Genomic DNA, 12787 nt, shown 5'->3' on the forward strand with positions numbered 1-12787 from the left:
TAATTTGAATGAGAATGGAATTCTTATAATTGCTTTGCAGCTTAATTGCAAGAACTAACTGAACCAACATCTTCAGATTGTGTATAGGTATCCTTCACACATGATTTAGGACTGATAATATATAATTAATTTTACTTCATTGAAAAGGTTTAAGTCAATTCAATAATCTGTGCACTTTAATTCTCTTTAGAGGATTTTTTTGATGCAGAGATCTGTCATGTTGGAAGAAGATTACCTTTAACTTTGACTAACCTCTAAGGGTTAGTTTCTCATTGGAGTTGTCGGTGAGGGGGCGTAACTTCTGTCTGACGAGCAGATTGACCAAACAAAAAAACCAAAACAAATAAAAGGAGCCAAGAAGATATCTGCAGAAAGCTTACTGAATAGTACAGGGAGGTGACAAGATACATAGGAACTCATCTCACCTGATGCTAGGTATCTGCTGTTTAACCTGATTAGGCCACTTCCTAGTGAACAAACAGGCATCTGTAGCTAGTGTTTCTCTGCTTTCTTTCATTTCTGATAGCAGAGACTGATAAAATTAACTTACATTTACTAAATTTAAATAAAATTAGTTGAATCCCAAAAGTTTGCCTCACTAGTGGCTAAGTCAGAAATTCTCTGAAGTTCTACTTATAGCAAAATATATGTCTGACATTTAAAATCAAATTTACATTGATTTTTTTTTTCAATTCCAAGTATGTGATGGATGAATGACTCATTTCAATTTCAAACTCTCAGTATTTCTTCTCAAGAACTGGAATTATTGACATTCTCTTGTAGCTGTTGCTCATTTTTTTCAGCTTACAATCTCATTTTTTTCAGTTTACAGTCTTATTTTGCAATGCACTTCTTTCATTTGTCATGTTACTGCTTTAGGATTATTTTTATTTTAAACAGATATGAAAGCACGTCATGCTAAAAGAGCACATTTCTATGTTAATAAACATTACTTCAAGTGGCTTTTTACCTTATGCATTTCTTTTGCCCTCAGTGTAATCCTGACTGATGTCACCCAGGGAATTTTGGGCACTTGTAAGGACGTCTGCATGCTTGGAAACGTAGCTTGAGTAGCTTAGAAGTTAATTGTGTACAGATTTCACTTCCCAGTATTAACACCAATAGTATCCCTATAAAGAAATAGCAAAACTTGATGATCTTAAATGTCTTTTCCAACCTTGATGATTCTATATCAGTAGTTGTAAAACTAAAATTTTGGACACATGGAAGCACTGAAATTTGACAAGCAAATCATCATCAAATTTCATAAGTAGTCAAATGTGGACAACATCTATTTCTATGGGAATAGATGAGTTATAACAATCCCTCTTCCTTCTCAGCTAACATAGCAGGTGAAAAGGCAGAGTCACATCAATATCAATTACCAAAAAAAGCCAGGGAAAGTGAAACACTGGATGCAAATAATGTCCAGACTGAACTGTTTGAGGTGGGAAATTTACTATCAAAATTAAAATCAATTCTTATTCTCATATTGTATAAGTTTTACTCTAGAATAATTGAAAATTATGCAATAATATCTAACTCCCAATAGTATACAAAATCAAATACTTCAAACAAACAAACCAACCCACCAACTAAAACTAATGTTAAAAAGGCCAACCCCACAATGATCTAAATTTCAGCTATCTTATAGGATTCTATTTTTTTATTTTTATGTAGTCTAAGAATGTGTGTACATTCCTACAAAAACAGCATTAAGGTTTTGATGCTCTGTTAGGACAGTGGTCCATCATGGTTTGGGATTACATAGGTTTGTTCTTTAAGAGCAGAATAATATGATCATATTGTAAGGGTGTAATTCAGAGTTGCTTAGAAAACTATTTATAAGAGGTCTTACAAACATCCTTGGCATTCTGTACCATCCCTGTAATCTCACAGCTAACATATGTCAAAGACACAGTCTGTAGTACTGCTTTCAGTAAATCACTGATTGCTCAAACTGTACAACTTTCCTCATACAATCCAGAGGAAGCATGGCCTTCCAGATTTTCATGCTGTAAATTCTAATACCTTTAAAAAATAATCACAATAATTCCACGCCAGATGGGTCCTGTTAGTCTTAATCTCAACTCTAGAAAAACTTTGCTGATTGCTGAACTTAGTATGACTGTTTTGAATTATTTAACTGCTACTAACTCCTTTTGTTCTCTGGAGCTACTAAAGAAAGCCACAGGCATTAACTAGAAGACTCTGAATATTAAACAGAGAAGCTCATAACCACCCAGTCTTCAGCACTGTGCTGATAGTGTTCATATCTGCAGGCCATAACAGCTATAAGAGGTGCCATGGGACCTCTGGCAGCTAAGAGCTGCTGACAGAGCTTGTAAGAAGCCTTGAAGCCTGATCTTATGACTTCTGGAGAAAGGTCAAGTGATTAAATGCCCAGTACTTCTGATGAGGTAAATTAGTAGAGCACCACTGAATTCAACAGATCTTTATCAATTTTGAGTACTAAAGGATCTGACTGAAGTCCTATTGCTCCTGTTTTATAGAAACAAAGTGCAAGAAATAAAAAAAAATCTCGGCAGACTAAATTTATAATGCATTGAATTTTCTCATTAGCAGAAATATATAGCATCTAAAAAGATATATTTTGTAAAGTAAGAGGTAATATTCCTGGACCATCCATGCCTTTTTCTCATATAATGCTCAAACACACTCAATTTCCAGATCAGACACTTTCATACATAGCAGAAGTCTATGCTCTCCACTTTTTTCCTGTGACAAACTGTCAGCCCGAAAGATTACATGACAGATGCTCAAAAAATGCCAATCAGAACAGAATACAGGTGACAGTTTCAAAATTACCCTGGCACTACCTCTTGCTCAAAGCCAACTGAGTACATTTCACTCATATTTTCAAAATACACATTGTAAATTCACTTTCTCTCTTCCATCAATAAGAAATAATTTTTTTCCACCTTTCTTCCTCTTGGAAAATGCCTGGTTGTGTGTTTTTCTCACCATCCTCATGCAACTGTGAGCTACAATGAAAAATAAAATAGCCTCCTAAATCCCACTATTTTGATTGGAATTTATTTTGCATTCTGCCAAAAGAAGCTAGTATGAAGGTAGGTCCTTATCCCAGGGAGGTTACTTGGGTTAAGAAAGCAATTGTACAGCCAGCAATACACTTCCCTGTGAGTGAATGCAGTACACCAGTTTAAACTACACAAAAATCCTTATGGAAGTTACTTGCTTTGACAAGTAACTTTCTTTTGGCACTTTAAGTGACATGGGAGCAATGCAGTAGTGATAAAAAGGGACAAATGCAGATCTATGAACAGCCATTGGATGTTTGAAAAGCTAATCATTGGGAAGCTGAGACCTGAGGTGAATATCGTGATGGTTTTAAGAACATAAGACATAACAGGTCTTCTTTTTTTGTTCTTTCCATTTAGAGGGTGTCCTTTCAATGCAAACCGTCTGCAATGAGCTCTCCTGCAACTCCTGAAACATTAGGACAAAATAAAACTTTGTCAATACAGTATTATTCATGATTTTGTGGTCTGTCTCTCCATCAACAAGTCTTGTGCCTGAACATCTGATGCTGACATTTGTAGCTTGCTGGAATAAAAACACCTCAGTGTTAGGAGTTCCAAATTTATCTTTTTTTTTTTTTTTTTTTTTTTGCAAGTATTCTGAACTTCTATTTGCAATACAACTTTATTTGAATTCTTCCAACAAGGACAAACAAAATCCTGGAGCAGATGAATTGAAATTCTTAAATACTGTAAAAACACATCGGTATTCTTGTTAAAAAATTATTACTATTTTACTTAATTAAATGGTTATGGTCTTTGCAAATGTGGAAACACAATTCTAAGAGAACACACAGAATAAACAGTATAGGAGTCTCTCATCTTGCTGTGTCTTAGGATTTTTCTAGGCATCTCTTGATTGAAGAATGTGAGCAACAAACACAACAGTACTCTCTATTGGGAGTTGTTTGTTGTATGCTACAAGATCTGTATTTGGGGTGGTATTCCCCCTAACAGAACTGCAGCAGGTTACCACCTACTGCAAATGAATATGAAAAGTAACAATTGGGGTATTTATACCTTCCTTTTCTCCCTGATAATTAATTTAGTGAAATTTACTTGGGTAAAGCTGAACTCTGTAGCTGATACAGAATCAGAAAAGGAAAATTTAACAGGACGTCTTACTTGGAACATTCAGTTTGGGACTTTTTTAAATAACAAATGAGAAGATTATTTTTATTTCCCCTTGACAATCATTATTGAAGGACTGATGTCCCTTTCAATGTCCAGGAGAAGTATATTTATATATTATGGAAGGAACTAAAACATATGATAGTATAGCTGAATGGTTTAATTGAGTCTGTATTGGAGTTATACACAGAACAATCCTATTGTCAAATATGTTGTGGCTCTCCCTTCATGCCCACTACCTTTTTTTGATAATAGTGTCTGCATATAAAGAACTAAAATAGATTATCTCATCAATTCTGGTAGGTGATTTTTTCTCCTCTTTGGATCCTTCTGATAACTTACAATAGCAAGTCATCTTGGTGAATCAAAACAGTTCCTCTATTCTTTCCTGATAATTAGTTCATATGGTTTTTCCTCTAGAAATCTCTTACATACATCAAGTTCCATCTGCTTACTACGATGCTGGAATATAGTGCTTCCTAGGATAAATTTAATCACAGAATCACAGAATATGCTGAGTTGGAAGGGACCCACATGGACCATTGAGTCCAAACCTTAGCCCTGCACAGAACCATCCCCAAGAATCACATCATGTGCCTGAGAGTATCATCCAAACACTTCTTAAACTCTGTCAGGCTTGGTGCTGTGGCCACTTCCCTGGGACACTCTTCCAGTGCCCAACCACCCTCTGGGTGAAAGAACCTCTTTCTAACACCCAGCTAAACCTCCCCTGACACAGCTTCAGGCCATTCCCTTGAATCCTGTCACTGGTCACCATGGAGAAGAGATCAGGGCCTGTCCCTCCTCTTCCCCTCACAAGGAAGTTGTAACTGCAATGAGGTCTCCCTCAGTTTCCTCCAGGCTGAACGCATCAAGTGACCTCAGTTAATCTCCACACAGGAGGAGGCCTCAAGGCCCTTCACCATCTTTGCTGCCCTCCTTCGGACAGTCTCTAACAGCTTAATCTTTCTTTTACTGCAGTGCCCAAAACTGAACACGATATTCAAGGTGAGGCCGCACCAGTGCAGACCAGACTGGGACAATCCCCTCTCTCGACTGCCTGGCGATGCTTTGCCTGATGCCCCCAGGACACAGTTGGCCCTCCTGGCTGCCAGGGCACTGCTGACTCATATTCAACTTGCCATTGATGAGGACCCCCAGGGCCCTTTCCATTGGCACTGCTTTCCAGCATCTCATTCCCCAGTCTGTGCGAACATCCAGGGTTGCCCCATCCCAGATGCAGATTCTGGCACTTTGCCTTGTTGAACTTCATATGTCTATATGAAGTTCATATATTTAGGATATAAATCTTACATTTTTTGCACAATCAAAGCAAAGATTAAATGCTGATTCTAAGTGTGAGGAGAATAAAAAATCCAGTTCCTAGATGGTAGTTCCAATATCTCTTTCTCTTTTTGGCATGAAAAATTCTTGGTCAAATCTTGGAGGCCTGAGTCTACCATCAAAATAACCCTCAGCTGCTACTGGGCATGGGAGTCACTGCTCAGTGATCATTAGCCGCTGTTGCTGACCAAGAGCAAGGAGGGTCTGCTCCACCACAGGCGCTTCAGGGGCTTCACAACTGCCCTGCTGCAAGCCACTCCAGGGCTTTGCTAACTGCTTTTGCCACCGCCGGGGACTGCTGCCAGGTTTTTTTTCTACTGTTATTGTTGCTGCTTTTTGGCTGCCACCAAGAGAGCGAGCCTGCACCCTGCTACTGCTTACTGTCTTCCTGCGGAAAACCATTTGCTACATTGGTTTTTTTTGTTTTCCCAGCTGCGTGATGCAGGAGAGAGGAGAAGCCTCTCTGCCTTCTTGTCTTTGTCTCCAGGGAGTCAGCATGGAGCATAGGGTGGGGAAGGGAGCCATTTTGTCCTTGTCCCTGGGGAGACAGCATGGTGTGCAGGGCACAGGACAGGAGCCATTTTTGTCTTGAACCAGGAGAGTCATTTTGTATATGCCCCTCCTCTGCTGTGTTTTGTCTGTCCAGTGTATTTAGACTTAAAAAACCTTAGGGAAAAGAATGATGCTGTCTGTCCCTAGAAGCAAAATGGGACATCCAGCCATAGTTGACAGATTATAATTAAGCACAGAATTAAACATGGCTAATGACCAATACAGAGCAAAAACCAGCAACACTCATCAAGGTGTGAGTATTGCACAGATATGGCATACAGATTATTATTTTAGAGCTCAAGTAGAGCTTGTGATCAGCTTTAACCTTCTTGATTGCCTTGCTTATTCTGTTTGAGTCATAATATCACCAAAGTCAGAATCAAAAGCCAAGAATTCAAAGAGGGACAAGGTGCAACACTGGTATTTCAGTGCACAATCACACTTTTTACAGCAAAATCTAATAACAGCTGTAAGTCTACATTGCACCAAAATTACTAGCTAAAAATAATCTTTCTCAGGGTAAACACTTAATGGGTCAACTAGAAGGATAATTCAGTTCCCCACAAATAGGTACTCAGCACTGTGTTAGATTAGGACATTCCACCTAGACTCACCTGTCATTCTAAAAGGACTAAAGTTTCTTGGAGGGTATCTGTTTCCCTTGCCAGGCCCTTTAGACATCTCAGATCCCTTGCCTGGTCCCACATGGCACCAGAGTCTGATGCTGAGGTAAACAGTTCCTGTACTGAAGCCCTAGCTCTCTATTAAACATATTAGAGATTATACTCTCAGTTGGTGCATAGACACCTAAAATTAGGTCAAATTGATTCCTTTTCTATCTGTCAACTCCTAAAGTCACTTATCAAAATAATCAAACCACAGAATTCAGTGCAGTTTTTTGTAGGAAAATCAGGCAAAAACATAATTCATAGGTTTGTGAACTGTATTCTTTGTAGTATTTCTCTCAACAGTGTCTATGTGGACCTGTGGATGAAACCTGGGGAAGTGTGCCAAATTTAATCAAATATAGGTCTACATAAAGGTTTGCAAAACAGCTTTATAGAGGCTTTTGATTGTATAAACTGACATTAGCTCCACTCAGATTTCCACAAGCAAGCCCTAGTCCATCTGAAGTTTCCCTAGACTGAATCACCCGGCCTTATGCTACAAGTTCACAAGGGTATTGGTGTACTATGTGTCCTATGTCATATCTGTCAGCCCCACACAGACACCTCATGCATTTCAGAACTTCACAAATGGCATTAGATATCTATGCATGACCACTTGAATAAAGACCCAAGTCTTCAATGACTATAAGGAAAGCCTGGGCACATAGTCTACATCTAGACATCTAAATTTAGGTACCTCAGTCTAGAATTTCACCCCACTCCTGGGGGTGAAATTGCTCTTGAAACCATCTCCATGTCATTTCTGGACTGAATTGAAAGAGCCAAAATTTCAGAGGAATACTAAGGGTCCAGGTCTTATAAGAGTTGTTTTATTGTGGCTCTCAGAAAGACTAAAATCATGCAGATAGCTGGGAAAACCATTTATATCTATAAAAGATTCTTAAGAAAATAGCTTCTTTAAAGGGAAATGGACACCTCACAGTTTTGCCAAAATAATCTTTCCCATGAAGTTATTACAAAAATTTATCTTCCACAAGTTCTGTCATAGTCCATTCTGAATGAAATGCCCAGGTAGAGAAATCAGAACAAATAATTGGCCTACAACATCTTATACTTGATTTCTGTTTACCTATAGGGTCAGATTACCTATAATTTTTGTCCTTTTTTATGGATACAATTTGTTTCACAATTAAACTGCAGTCACAGTTGGTGTAAGTATTTTACCTGTGGATAGGAATGTGAGGATTTCTGCTTCTAAGATGTTTGCTCCTACTGCCAGGTAGACTGCAACTGCTTTTCCAGACACTTCTGTTTTTTATGTTATCTGTGGAAAAGCTGATCTAGCAAAATAAGAATGGGCATACAGTGAACTTTCTGCAGGCTCTTATGGATTTAATGTCAACTGCCTGTTTGCCTTTGTCATGGAAGTGCTTTCCAATCTTCTGCTTTAAAGAACTAGGCTATAATTAGAAATGTGTTATAATATTTGGGTAGATTTGGTTTTACAGACCCAATGTAGCTCAAAGAAAAGTTATAAGTATGTTCTCCACACTGGCAGCCTCAATTTGCCTGTTAGGACCACAGAAGAGAACCATCAATATATTCCACCAACTCTCTACTAGAAAGGGATTCTTCTCTATAAATACCAGCCTACCTCTTCTTAACCACCTTTGAATTTAAGGCCGTGGTTGACTCAGCAGGAGGAAGGTAAAGATAATCGCACATAATTGAAGTCACACAGAACAAACAGTCATTTCAGTTTCTTTGGGCTTTTATACTTGCACATTCCTGAACTTTTATTTCCAGGGAGGTGCATTATGCTCTCTGCCTTAACAGGAATTGTTCTCAAAAGAACCTATCAGTAAACTCTAGGTTATTCCATAGGCAATTTGAAGTTCTTAAATAGGTAAAATTTCTGTTAGAAGTTATAGGAATTTTGCACCTTGGATTGAGAAAGTTCTTTAAAATGATATTGCATATAAAACAAAAGACCCATCCAGACATTGAATAGTACAAGTTTCCACATACAATATACAGAATCATTCCATATTGTGCCTATTTTCTTAGAAAAGTATTAAAGATAATAAGTTTTCATCTGTAAGACTGAATAACAACAATTTGCACCTTGTTACACCATGACATCAAAATATTTAGTTCCACCCCTTTTAAAAAAAATCAGCTTTCCTTCCTAATTTTTATTAAGCTAAAGAAAAAAAAATAAATACTAAGAGATTAAATGAATAATTTTACACACCATTACAGATCGAAAGGATGAAAGTCTAGTTTCATCAAAGATGTATTCCTCAGAAGAATTTACTGAGTTTTGTTAATGAAAGACATAATTTTCTGCAATCAGTGGCAAGCATGAATTCTCATACATTTGCATAAGAAAATTTGTAACTGCTTTGTCTCCCAGTGAAAAAATATATATACATAAAAAATTCTCAGTACTTGCAAAGGAATAAGTTTATCTGTACTTTGTTATATTGAAGGATTTTGCAAAGTGTCATCACACTGAAATGAGTCTCAAAATCAAAATGCTTATAAGATGATATAAAGAATTTTAGGGCATTTAAACTAAGCAGTACAAGACATTTCAGAACATCAAAGCAAGGAACTTTTATAATGTGCTGTTGCTTCACATCCTCTGTTGTCTGTGCATGAATATTTTAATCTAACACTTATGAAACATGATTTAAGTTTCAGATAGTCCAGACATCATGTATGTTCATTTTGTAACTAGATTTTATGAAAAATATTGTTACAGGCAGATCGACTATCTGAACTTTTTCTCACCACAGCTGTATCAGAATGCAGCTCATTCCCTTGCAAATGAATTCTCACTAGATTTTCTAATAGCTGTGCACTTCTCTTGACTTTCTAAAACTGTTGAGAATGGATGATCTGGACACAGTTCTAATAAAAATATAGAACAGGATACATTTTGAAAGCGAAATAAGTCTTTGCTGTCATGGAGAATATTTTATGCAAGAACCATGGATAAAATAGGCTATGAAAGCAGTGGTTCATATTCATTTAAGTAAGCATAGTAACATCATCAATAATTGGCATTTCTGATGGTTAATTTTACAAGTCCAGAACACACTCACACTTTGTAGTGCCGCATACACATCTGCTCCTTTTGAGGCAAATATTGTCTTCATGACTGTCCAACATCATTTATAAACAAATCAAGTCATAAAGAAAATAGAATCAATATTCAGCTCCCAGCCATCTGCTTAGTAACTAATACAGCCCTGCACCGGGAGAAAAACTCTCCATTTCTACTGTTAGGTAACAGACCTGTGTCAACTTTTCTAATGATAGAAAAGTTTAGCCTTTTCTTTTGCAGACATTACAGTAAAGTTCAATATTTTAAGATTCCGCAAAGAAATATTGTTTCATGGGATGTAAGCTAGGTGAGTGTGGATAATCTTTTGACACTCCATCAATTATTACATTGAGCTAACAGCATATGAATGGATAAAGTTTCAAGAACAAATGCCCTATTTAAGAGAAAATCACAGCAATTTCTCCTAAAGTTATCAAATAAAATCAGCATGGAATACATAGAATGTTTATCTTTTTTTCTTTAACTAACCTATTTCAAAAAAAGGAAAAAAAAAAAGAAAAGAAGGCAGTATAACACAATAAAGTAATTATACACAACACAAAAGCCCTGTGCAGTAGAACAACCTCTGTGAACAGTTGTGTTTTGAGTGCTACACAGGATTTCCACAGCTTTCCAGTTAGTAAACAGCCCTTTCTGGTATTTTTCTTACAGTTAAAATTTGAAGGTTTGTAGGAACACTGGAAAGAGATTACAGAATGGAGCATTTTATCTGAAGGGATAAACAAGTTATCATAAGGAAGAGTGTTAAGATGATGGAGCCAGACTCTTTTCAGTGGTGCCCAGCAATAGAATAAGGGCCAATGCACACACACTGAAACACAGAAAGCTACATCTGAATACAAGGAAAAATTTCTGGAACAGGTTGCCCAGGGAGCAGGTTATGGAGTTATGGAGGTTATGGAGGTTATGAAAGTTATGGAGTCTCATTCTCTGGAGATTTTCAAAAGCTGCCTGGATGTAATCCTGTGCAATCTGCTGTGGGTGAACCTGCTTTATCAGTAGGGTTGTATCAGATGATCTACAGAGTCCCTTCCAATCCCTACCACTCCATGATTCTGCAATAAAATACCTGTAAAATACTGCATCACTCAGCTTGGTGTCATCTATGAATTTGCTGAGGGTGAACTCAATCCTTTCATCTATGTCATTAATGGAGATATTAAATAATCTGGCTCCAATACAGACCTCCGAGGGACACCACTTGTCACTGATGTGCATCAGGACCCTGAGCCATTGACCATCACCCTCTGGATGTGACCATCCAATCAATTCCTTATCCACCTATCTGTCCACCCATCAAATCCACCTCTCTCCAATTTAGAGAGAAGGATGTTGTGGGGGACCTTGCCAAAGGCTTTACAGAAGGCCATGAGAAGATCAAATCTTCCTTCAGGAGACATCCATCCAAAGTACTAAGCAAACTATTAAGGTCCATATTGGGACCAGTGTCCCAGGTTGAGTGATGCAGTTGACACACCTAAAGGATGAGGTGCCATCCAGAGGGACCTGGACAAGCTCGAGAAGTGGACCCTTGGGAATCTCATGAGTTTTAACAAGACCAAGTGCAAAGTGCTGCACTTGGGTCAGGGCAACCTCTTGTATCAATACGGGCCGGGGGACGAACAGATCAAGAGCAGCCCTGCTGAGAAGGACTTGGGGGTGCTGGTAAGATGACAGGCTGGACATGAGCTGGCAGTATGCACTTGAAGCCCAGAAAACCAACCATGTCCTGGGCTGCATCAAAAGAAGTGTGGCCAGCAGGTCGAGGGAAGTTATTCTGCCCCTCTACTCTGTTGTAGTGAGACCCCACCTGGAGTGCTGCATCCAGTTCTGGGGTGCCCAGCACAGGAAGGACATCAACCTGTTGGAGCAAGTCCAGAGGAGGGCCACCAAGATGATTATAGGGATGGAGTACCTCTCCTATAAGGAAAGGTTAAGAGAACTGGGATTGTTCAGCTGCAAAAAGAGAAGGCTTGGGGTGACCTAATTGTGGCCTTCCAACACCTGAAGGCAGCCTACAAGGAAGATGGAGAGAAATTATTTACAAGACCACATAGTGACAGGACAACAGGGAATAGTTCTAAATTGAAAGAGGATAATTTTAGACTAGATGTTAATAAGAAATTCTTTACTGTGAGGGCGGTGAGGCACTGGAGCAGGTTGCCCAGAGAAGTTGTGGCTGCCCCATCCAGGAAGTTTTCAAGGCCAGGTTGGACAGGACTTTGAGCAACCTAGTCTAGTAAAAGGTGTCCCTGCCCAGGCCAGGGGGTTGGAACTTGATGATTTTTAAGGTTCTTTCCAACCCTGGCCATTCTATGATTCTATGATTAGTTCTAAGACAGGGTGCATGATATTGCAAGCATCACAAAGGGATCTGGGTAAATTTCCAATATGTCTTCTTAACTGCTTTGTTATAGTGTGAATGCTTTAATCAGGGATATTTCCAGACTGCATCCACAAATGATTTGCAGAGATCATGTTATATCTGTGGGTGAATCAAATACATAACGCCTTATGAAAAAATATGTCTAACACCACTAAGATAGAAGACATATTCACAGTAAGGAGTTAATGAAAATTCATTCTATTATACTTATTCTTGTCCACAGGCAGGCTTAGGCTTATTTTAAAAATGGAATATTCACCCAAAAAAAAGTTATTATATACACAGAGATAACATTTAGTTCACAGATTATAGCTGAAAAGCATGCTGAAAAGATTCATTGTCAAAAAATCAAGCTGCGTTTCTAATTTTCATTGAACACAACTTAGATTGTGATGCCTTACAATAATAATGGATGGCCTCTGAATGTTGAGAAAATACAAAGTGCTTTAAGTAATTTTTTACTACTTCTGTGCTGAATCTTGCACAGCTGAGCCATTCAGGGTCTCATTTCTAATTTAGGTTTTCACACATAGTGGTAATTACACTGATA

Source organism: Manacus vitellinus, unplaced genomic scaffold (assembly GCF_001715985.3).
Source record: "Manacus vitellinus isolate BGI_N305 unplaced genomic scaffold, ASM171598v3 scaffold_5_pilon, whole genome shotgun sequence".
In the NCBI taxonomy this organism is placed as follows: domain Eukaryota; kingdom Metazoa; phylum Chordata; class Aves; order Passeriformes; family Pipridae; genus Manacus; species Manacus vitellinus.